Source organism: Lissotriton helveticus, chromosome 1_1, assembly GCF_964261635.1.
Source record: "Lissotriton helveticus chromosome 1_1, aLisHel1.1, whole genome shotgun sequence".
Classification (NCBI taxonomy): domain Eukaryota; kingdom Metazoa; phylum Chordata; class Amphibia; order Caudata; family Salamandridae; genus Lissotriton; species Lissotriton helveticus.
The window spans coordinates 13,226,057-13,240,331 of NC_136057.1; the positions used below are offsets into that span (position 1 = coordinate 13,226,057).

The window sequence follows — 14,275 nt, forward strand, 5'->3', positions numbered from 1 at the left end:
GGCCATTTCAAACTCCTGATAGGGAAGTAATGTCTAGGAGAAAGTGCAAGCAATATACAGTGAACCTTGTGAGAGGGGCAGGAGTCACCCATGTAATGTGGCTGCAAACAGTCCTATGACTCCCCGATCCCCACAACAGTGTTCTATTACTCATATATTGGACTGGGGACACTCCTCACTTCAGGGGTCAGGTGCTGAGTCAGGAGGCGAGGGAGACACTGGGGAGGCGGGCAGATGAGCGCAGTTATGCTCTGCCGATGACAGGACTTTCCGCGCACCAATTAGTAGCAGTAGAATTGTCCCAGCTACTGCTCATTACCCACACTGCACGGGCCAAGACTGGAAGCGGATGGAGATGTGCGGTGACCATGTAGAGCCTGAGAGGGTCCGCTGGCAACCTCGGGCCAGGAATCCGCTTCCCAGGGCCAAATCCGATGTCACGGCACACTCTCCACTTCCCGTGGTCAGATATCACAGCAGGCAGATTCACTCCTTTGGCGGTTGCAAGTTTTCTGTATCGATACCGGGGGGCTTGGAGACCACAACAGCATAGAGGTCCCAGTGGGGTTGTTAGCGTCCTCTGGAGAAAGTCCGCTTTCAGGGGCTGGATCCAAAGGGCACAGTTACTGCTTTCTGGGGTCCACCAGTGCCAAAAGCTAGAAGTCTTAGCGTTGGTAGCTGCAAGGTTTCAGGAGCGAGCTAGTAAGGCGCACTGAGATAGAAATTAAATCAGATGTCGGCTCAGGGTTGTTTGCTTCTTTCCGCTTCCTCCTGGGATCGGCTTCAATGGATCTGAAGCCAAAGACCGCCACCGTGCCGTGGATCACTGCGGTGGGAGGTAGCACCCAATTGCAGGAATCAGGGTTGGCTTACCCCGGGTGCCGTGGTGGGTCCCTTGGTGGTTCCGAAGCGCTGATGCTATGCTATGCTATGCTATATGCTCTTATATAGCGCGCTGCTGCCCCAGCTTAGGGGCGTCCCGGCGCTAGATGTAGAGCAGAAAGCAGCTGCCGCAAGGATGGAATAGCGTGAATAACATAACAACTTTCTATCGAAAGAGGTGGGTCTTAACGGCCCTTCGGAACATCAAAAGGTCATTTAAGCCACGTATATGGAGCGGTAAGGCATTCCACAATTTCGCCGCTAGATAGCGAAAAGAGCGTCCTCCCATGCGAGAGCTCTTAATTCTGGGAACTACTGCCAAGTGCTGGCCTTCCAACCGGAGGGTTCGCCGCGGGGCACACGGGGTCAGCAGGGGACAAGGCACAGGAAGAGAGGCAGATTTCAGGATTTTAAATGACTTGCAGAGGGCTTTAAATGTAATCCTTTTGTCCGCTGGTATCCAATGAAGTTTGACCAACGTGCCTGCTACCGAGTGAAAACGGGGGAGCCCTATCAAGGCTCTAGCTGCCGCATTTTGGACTCGTTGCAGTCTACCCACCTCAGCCTGGTTAGCCCCGAGCAGTAGAGAGCTCGCGTAATCCAGGCGAGAAAGGATGGCAGACTGCACCATAAGCTGCCGAGTAGATGGATCAAAGAATTTTAGAATCGGTTTAAGGTTCCGGAGGATCCCAAAACACGTAGCGGCAACTTTTTTTGTATGGTAGAAAAAATTGAGGGAGGAGTCTACCCAAACTCCAAGGTTTTTTACCTCACTCTTTGGCTCGGGAGGATTACCTAGAATCTCAGGCCACCAGTTGTCTCCCCAGGCGAAGACATCTTTTCCAACCATTAAGCTGTAAGTAGTTAGATGTCATCTAGTTAGTTACTGCTGTTAAAACCTGTTTGAACTTGGATGAGCTCAGCCCGGAATCTTCACTCAGCATCACCACCAAGTGAGTGTCATCCGCGTATGAGGTTATGGATATCTCCCATTGTTTGGCAACCTCAGCTAGTGGCTGGATGTAAAGATTAAATAACGTCGGGCTGAGTGCAGACCCCTGGGGGACACCCTGCTTAATAACTCATTCCTTAGAAAGGAACGGGGTGGTGGAGACCTGGAAAGATCTTCCGGTCAGGAATGCTCTGAACCACTCCAGTGCCTGTCCCCTAATCCCCGCCGCTTCCAGTCTGTACAGCAAAACCTCGTGTGATACCGTGTCGAAGGCCGCGCTGAGATCTAATAAAATCAGCGCAGCTGTCTGACCGGAATCCAAAATGGTCCACAGATGTTCCGTCACACTTAGTAGAGCGGTTTCCGTGCTATGCCCCGCACGAAAACCATGCTGAGTGGAGTCCAGAATGTTATTGGCATAGAGAAATTTCATCAGAGTAGTATTGACGTAAGACTCGGCCACCTTAGCTGGCCAGGGGAGCAGCGAAATAGGCCTAAAATTCTCTGGCCTAGTGGGATCTAACATAGGTTTTTTAATAATGGGGGAGACCCAGGCCTGCTTCCATCTGGTGGGTATAGTGGCAGTTTTAAATGACGAGTTAATAATCTGCCAAAGAGGATCAAGCACAAGCATGGATGCCTCTCTGAAGTGGGCGGGTTTTAGAGGGTCCGCGGGGAGCCTGATTAAGGGGCATATTATCAAGGGGTTTATCTCCGCTTTTTTGGCTTTAAAAGCCAAGAAAGCGGAGATAAAATTATCTCCCTATTACCTAGCTGTCGCTAACACCAGTTAGCGACAGCTAGTAGGAGATAGCGACCATCTTGGGCCCCGCTTTGCATGTCTGAGACATTTACCACTAATGACATGCAAAGTGGGCGTGCCAAGATGTTAGCGACTGGAAACAGTCGCTAACATCGCTATCTCCTATTACCAACTTTTGGAGATATTCGCGCTAGGAGGTGCTGACCCTATTTTCCAAACAGTTCAAGGTTTCTGTAACTGGCCGACAATTAATGGGCGGACAGGGATTAAGTGTGACGCTTGATAACAGGGAAGAACAGGTGTACGGAGACAAGGGTACTGCAAATAATGGCGCACAACCAAGGGCGCAGGGTACACAGAAGAGTGGCACGTGGAGGGGTAGGAGCTTTTGAACAAATGATACCCTATTGGGTACTTTGGATATCCGACTCTGAGTGCCCACCTTGAAACAACATGGCAAGGCTCAAAGTGCCTAGTTTTCACTATCATCCAGTAAACCCCCATGTAAGCAGTCATTATCACCCAATGAGGACTAGAGGAGTGCTTATCCAATTAATTCTCAGTTGTGAGTCGGAGTGTTTTAGGACGTTTGCACTGAGGATGAACAGTACAGAGGTTCCGGATGGGGATCCGATGATGGCAGACCAGACCTGTCACGCCTACCCAGGTTGCAGGCCCCGGGGGAGGTAATGACGCAGTGTCTTGGGTGGGGTTTTCTGAGGTGGATTCTGAGGCTGAACTGTATCTTCACGGATGCCGGGAGGAAGTGAGCAAGGACATGAGGCGCAGAGCCTTCGACTGGTGCCGAGAATACTTGTCTGGAGCCCGGCTACTCCTAGAGAAAAAGGAGGACATGTCGGTGAGCATCGTTAGGTAACATGGGTTGGGAAGAGGGCATGGACGTTAAGAATTCTGGACCCGATTCACAGAATGAACTTAAGACTCAATCCTAAACTTACTACTATTTTGGTATTCACATAATGCACTTACTACTTTTGGTATTCACAGAATGAACTTACTACTTTTGGTATTCACAGAAGTTAGGATTTTGTCTTAAGACAGACTTAAGACAAAATCCTAACTTCTTTGAATGCCAAAAGTAGTAAGTGCATTCTGTGAATACCAAAATAGTAGTAAGTTTAGGATTGAGTCTTAAGTTCATTCTGTGAATCAGGCCCACCGTATGCATATAAGCCCTTTCTTTATTTTTTAAAACATCACACCATACTGGAGAAAAACATCTTTAGAAGTCATCCTGAATAGTGTTTTTTATCTGTAGGGAAAACGTGGTAAGTTTCTTCTGAAATAACAAGCTTGGTTGAACTAATTCTTGGAAGTCAGGCAAGTCTTAGAATGAATTCTGGCAAATCACTTAATCTCCTTGTGTCTTAAAATAAACAAATACATGGGACCTAGAGTAACGTATTCTGGTGCTTAATAAAGTCCTCCAAAGCCCTCTGGCCGAGCTTCGCTATATAAAACTTAAAAAATTGTACTTCTGAAACCCAGCACTATAACACCAAAATAAACAGGTTGAAGATTTGCTACAGGTCTCGCTTGGATCATGAAATTAACATTTCCATTCATTATTGCCAAGTTCACTTTACTCGCTGGCTTCACAGTTTCAAAAACCACAAAAGCATGGCCCTTTTTAGAATCCCAAATCGTTTTCATTGCAGTTTATCTTTAACCCCTTGCCGTCCGACGCAGCGGTGGGCTTGTGCGTCGGACGGCCGGGAGTCGTCCGATCTGCGAACACCACACTGCGGCAAAATTCCGGCAGCGTCCAAGGGGTTAAACACCTATGGGCCGCTTCACAATGCTATTGTTTAACCTATTTAACGCTTGTGTTGGCAAAAATCTTTGTTTGGAGGTGGGGATTCACGGATGCGACTCATAGAACATACATTCGCACTTATATGTGGAAAATTACACTAGTTTAGGATAATTTTAAGTGTGTGTAAGTTTATAGCTGGTTCAGGGTGGAGCCACCTGCACCAGGTGATAACAAGCATTGGCATAGCCAATAGGTCTCGCCTTTGGGACCTTATAAGTATTTAATTATGCAGCACAATATCCTTGGTGCAACATCAACTGTTGCATGGCCAAACACTAATAATATCCCAAAGGCAAGACCTATTGGCTATGCCAATGCTTGCTTAGTCTTGGAGGGTCCGAACCCCAGTGTCTGCGCTGGCTCACACTGGTACAGACTGGCACGAGGGAGGGCATGGTCTGACTAGACAGCAATGCAAACAAGCATTGGTAAATGCATTAGGTTTCTTAGTCTCAGAGAGTCTATACTGCAGTGTCAGTGCTGGTTCAGGCAGGCACTTCAGGCACAGACTGGCATGAGGGTTAGCGGGGTCGGCCTGGGCAGCAATGCAAACAAGCATTGGTAAATGCATTAGGTTTCTTAGTCTCAGAGAGTCTATACTGCAGTGTCAGTGCTGGTTCAGGCAGGCACTTCAGGCACAGACTGGCATGAGGGTTAGCGGGGTCGGCCTGGGCAGCAATGCAAACAAGCATTGGTAAATGCATTAGGTTTCTTAGTCTCCGAGAGTCCGTACTGCATTTCCAGCGCTGGCTCAGGCTGGCACTTCTGGTATAGACTGGCATTAGGAATAGTGGGATAGACCTGGGCAGCAATGCAAACAAGCATTGGTAAATGCATTAGGTTTCTTAGTCTCTTAGCGTCCAAATTTCAGTGTCAGTGCTGGTTCAGGCAGGCACTTCAGGTACAGACTGGCATGAGGGCGAGCAGGGTCGGCGTGGGCAACAATGAAAACAAGCATTGGTAAATGCATTAGGTTTCTTAGTCTCAGAGAGTCTATACTGCAGTGTCAGCGCCAGCTCGGTCTAGCACTTCAGGTACAGACTGGCATGAGGGCGAGCAGGGTCGGCCTGGGCAGCAATGCAAACAAGCATTGGTAAATGCATTAGGTTTCTTAGTCGCTGAGAGTCCATACTGCATTTCCAGCGCTGGCTCAGGCTGGCACTTCTGGTATAGACTGGCATTAGGGAGAGTTGGGACGGCCCGGGCAGCAATGCAAACAAGCATTGGTAAATGTATTAGTTTTCTTAGTCTCTTAGCGTCCATACTTCAGTGTCAGTGCTGATTCAGGCTGGCACTTCAGGTACAGACTGGCATGAGGGAGAGTGAGGTCGGCATGGGCTAAAATCAAAACAAGCATTGGTAAATGCCTTACATTTCTTATGCTTGGGGGTCTATACTGCAGTCGTTCAGGCTGCTCATATCTTTAGTGGCATGTTCACCACAGGGATCTTCCTAATATGGGGAAAAAGACTTCTATTCTTCCACTTCTTATGAAGCCTAACCTGGACTCAGATAACCCGGCGAGTACCGTCCTATCTCTAGACTGCATTTCTCTGGCAAAATCATAGAAAAAATAATAAATACGCAACTGACACAATTCATTCAGTCAACTCATTTATTGGACCCCACACAATTTGGCTTCAGATCCGAACATAGCACAGGCTGGAAGGAGGGAGAGTGGGGTCGGCCAGGGAAACACTGCAAACAAGCATTAGTAAATGCAATAGATTTCTTAGGCTCGGAGGGTCCATACAACAGTGCCAGCCCTGGCTCAGGCAGGCTGGCACTTTAGGTACAGACTAGCATGAGGGAGAGCGGGGTCAGCCTGCGCAACAATGCAAACAAGCAAAGGTAAAGGCATTAGGTTTCTTAGTCTCGGAGGGTCTGTACTGCAGTGTCAGCGCCGGCTCGGTCTAGCACTTCAGGTACAGTCTGGCATGAGGGAGAGCGTGGTCGGCCTTGGCAACAATGCAAAAAAGCATTGGTAAATGCACTAGGTCTCTACGCCGGAATAAACAAAAACCTCATCCGCAAGCTACAGAACATCCAGAACGCCGCCGCAAGACTGGTCCTCAACCTGCCAAAACACTGCCACATCTCCCAGCACCTGCACACACTCCACTGGCTCCCCGTCGAGGCGAGAATCACCTTTAAGATGCTCACCCAGGCACACAAGGCCCTCCACGGCACCGGACCAGCATACCTGAACAGTCGACTCAAATTCCACGCACCCCAAAGGACCCTACGATCAGCCCAGCTTTCCTACGCTGTGGTCCCCCGCACCAGAAAGACCAGATCGGGAGGCCGCTCCTTCTCCTTCCTCGCTGCCAAAGCATGGAACGCCCTTCCGCTCCACCTCAGACAGACAACATCGCTCCCCATCTTCGCAAGAAACCTCAAAACCTGGCTCTTCGACAGACCCCCTCCTTGATGGAATGGAACCTGCACCCCCGCCCAACCCCCCCCCACCCCTAGCGCCTTGAGACCCTTACGGGTGAGTAGTCGCGCTTTAACAAACTCCTGATTGATTGATTGATTGATTGAGTCTGGGAGGTTCTGTACTGCAATGTCAGACCTGGCTCAGGCTGGCACTTCAGGTACAGACTGGCATGAGGGAGAGCGGGGTCGGCCTGGGCAACAATGCAAACAAGCATTGGTAAATGCCTTAGGTTTCTCAATCTCTGAGGGTCTGTACCACAGTGTCAGCGATGGCTCAGGCTGGCACTTTAGGTGCAGACTGGCATGAGGGAGAGCAGAGTCAGCCTGAGCAACAATGCAAAAAGATCAGAATTTAAATTGAGCTCACTTACTTGCTGTTCCGTCAGGCAACAAAAATGTCTCCTAGTTTCTCCTCCTCCAGGTGCATTCAACTCTGATCCCCTACCAGTCCCGAGTGCACACAGCAGCACACAGCACACTCCAATACGTTTTCTACTCCTGGTGGGAGGGACAGAGGGTAGGACTGGGAAGCTTTGCCAAGATTAATGACTTCTCATTTAAAACCTAGCTGACATGCTGCTCTTTTGACTCGGGTAATGTATTGCTGTCAACTCTCATTTCGTTTGCCCAAGAGCACACTGCAAACTCAGTCACTTCTTACTTGGAAAACAAAACTGGACTCAAGCGGGAGTAGAATAAATAAAAGTAAAACACTCAACATGCTCCAGCCTGGCTGCCTGACCTGGAAGGAGGCTATACTGTGGCCAGGTCCTGCCATTCAAGATGACCAACAGCAGTTTCTGACTGAATGCAGAGGTCAGTGACACACCTCAGTCTTTCATCGCCTCGATAAGCCTGCCCTGACTCTGGACATTTAGGCGAAAGGCCCAGCACTATGGATGATTACAATAACACCTAAAAAATAAACTATACTTCAAAATTAACACCCACCACACCCACTACTAAGTCGGCAAGACCTCGACCGTCCACCACATGAGCCCTGTCAAGTGTCACTCATCCGGGGTCAAACTAACGCAAATGCGTCATCGTCGCCGCCTTACGTCACTAGGATCATTTGTCACGCAATTTCAATTTCCATCAGATGACCTCTGGAATCGCGTGGACTGCATATTTGAAAGGACACGCTGTCAGCACAAACTTTGCTCATGCACATTGATAGTGCACTTAGAAACTGCTGCCCCTCTTGTATCATTCTTGGGGTCAAGTAGGTCAGGCTTTGTCAGGTTATCATTGTGGGCTGTAGTCCCAGAAAGGTTTTTTGTGGATTTGGCTGCAGAGACTTGATGGTTGCATTGACACTGTGCGTGAGTCACGTCATTCTCCAGCACTTTCGTTTCACTTTAGTCCCTTGCACAAGCAGTCTCCTGAACCCCACTACTATGGGTATTCTGGCACCCTGGCATCTCCTAGGAACAAAGGGTGTGCCATGGAATGGTGCACCCACCTGCACAGTGCTGGACTTTAAAAGACCCCATTTTGAATTTGTCCGGTAGGACACGAGCTCGGCAGCAACCGTAAGCATCTACGGCCTTGCAAGTTTCTTGACTGTTGTCACACATGAGCCTGCTGAACACATGAAAATGTCACACATATTCAGATTGGGAATTTGCAATAAAACAAAAGGCCTCAGTCCATTCCTCCAAACCCTCTCCTCTCCCACCTAACATAAAAAGTACAGAAACAAAGAGGTTTGGGGGAGAGGAGCATGCAGTATTTTGGGGGAAATGACCCTCTCTACTGGGTCGCCCCAAATGTTTTTCCTTCCTCCTTCACTTTTATTATCTTGTTTTGTCAGCCGAAGGACTCTGGGCACTTTATCAATCTAACCAGTGCTAACGTGCTTGTGGTCTCTTGTGATATTGGCACATACCCAACTGGTATATTTATTGTACTTATACGTCCCTAGTACAGTGGCACTTTACATCCCCAGGGCATGTACATTAAATGCTACGAGTAGGCCTACAGCACACAATGTGCCACCCACTTAAGTAGCCCTCTGACCTTGTCTCAGTCCTGCCGTTGCAGATCCTGTATGTGTGGTTGAACTGCTATTTCAACCTGGCAAATTAAACCTTTGGCAAGGCACCACCCTGACTTTTTAATACATAGAAGTCAGCCCTGGGGTAGGCCCTGGACAGCCCAGAGTTTAGGGTCCAATGTACTTTCACTTTTTAATGTCCTGTTTGTGAAAAACTCTTAGATTTGTTTTTCACTACTGCAAAGTTTATAATATCTCCCTTAGGATAACATTGGGATTGCCGCATTACATTTGATGAGCATAATCTCCAAATAGGAAGGTATCTCGATTCACTTTACACACAATGGAAGCCTAGGTGTGACTTGATGGGCCATCCTGACAGGATGGAATGGAGGCTAGGTCCTGTCCCCACATAAAGGGCTACGTGCCCCGTGCAGTGGGTATGGACTTTGGACAGGGAGGGCAGGACCTCTGTGCACCTTAAAGCCCTGTTTTTGAAGTTTTCACCACTTCAAAGGCCAAACTGGATATAAATACTGGACCTCTGACACCCCAGCTTCAGTATACCTCGGGACCTGTTAAGACCCTGCCAGGAAGGACTACCTTGCTGCTGAAAGGATTTCCACTGTGGAGAAGTGTGGCTCAGGGGTTAGAGGCAGCAGACCCGGAAGCTGAGATCGGTCCTGGACCAGGGTTCAATTCCCCGTCCCGGGCGGGGTCTTGGGCTAAAAATTCCACGGACTCGATAATTCTCGCCCCGGTGCCTCCTCGACTCACGGGTTCACACTCTGCGACTCTGGGCAATAGCTTGCTTAATCTCCACAACGGCCCCTCGCGGCGGGATGCCTGACTTTCACCTTGTGGATACCCTGCCGGGGTATCTCACAGGGGAATACCAGGAAGGGTTCCCTAAGCAAGCGCCGGGACACCCACTGCGGGTAGCTGTGCGCTATATAAGCTCAACTACATTTACATTACTCCGCTGGACTTCTGTTTTGCAGCACTCTTGTCTTGCTCTCCCGAAAACCACTACATGGTGCTCTCTTGCCTGCGTAAGGGTACTGGACCCCAGGCATACAAGAGTTCCAACCAATCTGCTTTTGCACCTTTATTTTGCAATCTCTGAGTTTTCCATGCCAATTGGTGCCACCCCAGTCCTTTACCCTTGGAAGGAGGCCTATGGTGTTTCTCCAGTGGATACAAAGCATCCTCTGCTGAGCGATGCATTCCCAAGCAGAACCGCCACATCACCTTGGCTGATCGGGACATCTTTGAGCAGAACAGATGCATCTCCACTGTTGCGTGGATTTGACCCATCGCCAAAGATTCACATCTCCGCTGCATCCTTCATCTTGGAAGTGATGCATCGCCTTCGGAACCGCCACTACGTGATGCCTTTTGTGGTGCAAGGTCCTCTCCTCCCACGTCAACGGCCGTCTCGGCGACAATGCCAAACCTCTGCATAGCAACTTCGTTGCTCATGGGAACCTATGCATCGTCTCAGTTGTGCCTCACATCCTCTACATTGGCATTTATATCACAAGCCCCATCAACTGGATCCATGATGTCAATGTCGGAACAGATGCTTTGCCTCTGCTGCGCGACGCATGTTTTGAGACAGATCCACACAATGCTCCTTCAACGAGTAATTCAGGTACTTTGGTTCAGCAGGCCTAACTGGGTCTATGTAGCCAGTCTACGTGGCAAGTTTAAGATTAGACTGCACTACAGAACTACAGAACTAATAACATTTGACTCTGGAATTATCCTGGGAGTTCTACTATTGTTTGCCCATCATGCCAAGGTGTTAATAATCAATATTCATTATTCACCTTCTTCCAAGATAGCACTGGACATGATGCTTAGAAGATTTTGTGAAAAAACATTGTCAGAGTAGTCCTTCTTGCCAATAGTCCTGCTAGCTGGATTTTGCAATCTACATCCCTGTAAAACTTGTGCCAGGCCAGGGTCAGAACTAAACCTTATTAATCTTTTATCGGAAGAAGGGTTTGACTCACCCATGGCCATCCCGACTTTCAAGGGAAAATTTAATGACACAGCTATTGATTATATTTTGGTATCTGCATGCCTGCTTCATTTATTGATAGATTTTACAATAGTATGGAGTTCTTGTAATGATCAAAACCTGATTACGCAAAGTTTAGTTGGAGATATCCTGTAGCCAAGACTTCCATCAGTTGTAAATACCCCCTAACACTTAAACTCAAGGAAGGGGTATTGGTTGGGGGAAAGTCACTCTGGAGGACTTTCTAAGGAATTTGGTCCAGAAGGGCAGTCGTGAATTTGAAGTGTGTCGGAATATTGATACGTATGATCATGCGATTTTAGATTCTATATCCATTATTTGCAAAAAGGCCCAGTGAGCCCTAACTAGACATCTAGCCTAGGCCTAAATGGTTAGATAAGAATTGTTGAAGGGCCCATAAAGATCAAAAGTTAGACCTTAAAACAAAACCCAGGCAGGTATGTGCTGTGAAAGAGGCAAGGAGGGCGTAAGCATTAGCTCCCAGGAATAGATTAAGTGCCCTGAAGAGGGAAGCCTGGAGGCCTTCAATAAAAGGAATACGGCAGTCGTCTGGAGAGTAGTAAATCAGCCTCTTTATAATGAGCAATAAACAACTAAGGGTTGGCTCTAATCAGTATGGCTGAGCCTTCATAGAACATAACAAAAGAGAAATTGCCAGTACTGATGATACCGCAGTAACATAAATTCAAAAACAGTACTTGAAAAAATATTCAAAACTGAGTGCTAGTTGATAGCTTTTATTCTTATTTATGATTTCATCAAAAGATACTTTTTCATTTTACAAAAACCAACATGTAAAAAACAATTTACTACCCACAATCAAAAATAGGAATGAACATTCATCATAACAATCATATCACAACCATACAGTCAACAATCAATCAAGGAGAGAAGGAAAGCACTAAATCAGAAAACTACGACAAGTAATAAAACATACAATATTTACAATATAATACAATACAGTACTAACAAAAACAAGAGAAGCCAATGTCTGCAAAAGCACTTAGAAAATACTTTTTTTCTGATATACAATCAATTTTGGCGTACATTCCTATAGTTAAGTATAAAGAATACTTCTCAGTTCTTTTGGGAAAAGGGGATAATGTACGAAAATAATAAGTGATAAGCAACAATTATCATAACATTCACGCTTATCACTGCAGCAGACAGTCGAGTGGCTTGGGCCTACGCGTTTCGAATCCCAATGACTTGCAGGGATTCTCTTCAGGGCCTTTTGAATTTTATTTTTTATTTGGGAGCATTAATGGTCTCAAGGTGGAGATGGGTAGAAACCCTTGAAAGGAGGTAGACCTAGTAAGATGGTGAAGGAGAACGCGTCTCAACAGGCTGTTCATTAATTGTCACTGGACGTGTCGAAAAACGTAGTTGTACGAAGTATTGAAGTAGCACTTGTTCGCGGAAACCGTCTAAACACGAGGAGGCTTTCAACGCGTAGCTCGTCAGCACAACAAGTCAGCTACGAGTGGCCACGATAATTCGGCACACGGTTGTTTGGAGATCAAGACGCCTAAGGGCGGCACATTTTCGCGATCAGCGTTAATTTTTAAATAGTTTTAAAATGAATCCGGTTTTCAAAAAAACGGCAACGTCCAAGACAGCACAAGCTCGCGTCTCCTCCGCAGTGAAGAGGAGACGCGAGCTTGTGCTGTCTTGGACGTTGCCGTTTTTTTGAAAACCGGATTCATTTTAAAACTATTTAAAAATTAACGCTGATCGCGAAAATGTGCCGCCCTTAGGCGTCTTGATCTCCAAACAACCGTGTGCCGAATTATCGTGGCCACTCGTAGCTGACTTGTTGTGCTGACGAGCTACGCGTTGAAAGCCTCCTCGTGTTTAGACGGTTTCCGCGAACAAGTGCTACTTCAATACTTCGTACAACTACGTTTTTCGACACGTCCAGTGACAATTAATGAACAGCCTGTTGAGACGCGTTCTCCTTCACCATCTTACTAGGTCTACCTCCTTTCAAGGGTTTCTACCCATCTCCACCTTGAGACCATTAATGCTCCCAAATAAAAAATAAAATTCAAAAGGCCCTGAAGAGAATCCCTGCAAGTCATTGGGATTCGAAACGCGTAGGCCCAAGCCACTCGACTGTCTGCTGCAGTGATAAGCGTGAATGTTATGATAATTGTTGCTTATCACTTATTATTTTCGTACATTATCCCCTTTTCCCAAAAGAACTGAGAAGTATTCTTTATACTTAACTATAGGAATGTACGCCAAAATTGATTGTATATCAGAAAAAAAGTATTTTCTAAGTGCTTTTGCAGACATTGGCTTCTCTTGTTTTTGTTAGTACTGTATTGTATTATATTGTAAATATTGTATGTTTTATTACTTGTCGTAGTTTTCTGATTTAGTGCTTTCCTTCTCTCCTTGATTGATTGTTGACTGTATGGTTGTGATATGATTGTTATGATGAATGTTCATTCCTATTTTTGATTGTGGGTAGTAAATTGTTTTTTACATGTTGGTTTTTGTAAAATGAAAAAGTATCTTTTGATGAAATCATAAATAAGAATAAAAGCTATCAACTAGCACTCAGTTTTGAATATTTTTTCAAGTACTGTTTTTGAATTTATGTTACTGCGGTATCATCAGTACTGGCAATTTCTCTTTTGTTATGTTCTTTATAATGAGGGCACAGTACCAGACTTAAGTGTTACTATACCTGTGCAGAAATGGGGTGATCATTTTGGTCGTATATATGCAGTTGTTAATATACATTTTCCTGTTAAAGGAAGAACGGTCTATTTTGAAATGGAAGAGGTGAGGGAACGCATAATGGAACTGTCATCGGGGAAGGCACCGGGCCCAGATGGGGTTCTAGTTGACCTTTTTAAATCGTGAACAGATCTGTGGGCACCATTGATCACCCAACATCTGAATGTAGAAGCATGTGGTCGCATTAACTTTTCGTGGAAGCAATCAGTCATACTACCCATTTTCAAAAAAGGGAACCAAGATGATCCAGCTTGCTACCGTCCGATATTCCTGATAGATACGGAAGTAAAAGTACTGGGTAGGGTCTTGTTGAAGCGTCTAAGAGATTGGGCTAATATTAACAATATCTTGTCAAAAATTCAATATGGGTTCAGGTCGGAACAAAGCACTACAGACCAGAATCTGAATTTATTTGTTTTACCTAATAAATATACTGTGGTTAAACAAGAAAGTATACATTTAGCCTTTATGGACTTCGGCACTGCCTTTGACACAGTGGTGAGATCTAAGCTGTGGGCTGTGCTGAGGGACAGGGGAATGGATGATGCTTAGTGGCGTTTTTGCATAATTTGTACACAGGCTTAAAGCTTCGGTAAGATATAGTCTGT

The 14,275-nt window shown here is 46.4% G+C and overlaps 1 protein-coding gene across 1 annotated transcript in view; it reads right to left on the bottom strand.

Annotated features, from left to right (window-relative positions):
- The window catches only part of LOC144766856 (lectin-like), a 107,416-nt gene extending 100,096 nt beyond the window's left edge, over positions 1 to 7,320 (bottom strand). The window contains exon 1 of the mRNA XM_078650572.1: positions 7,245 to 7,320. The gene's annotated coding sequence lies outside the window, so the exon portion shown is untranslated. The remainder of the gene's footprint in view (positions 1 to 7,244) is intronic.
- Between the last annotated feature and the right edge of the window lie 6,955 nt (positions 7,321 to 14,275).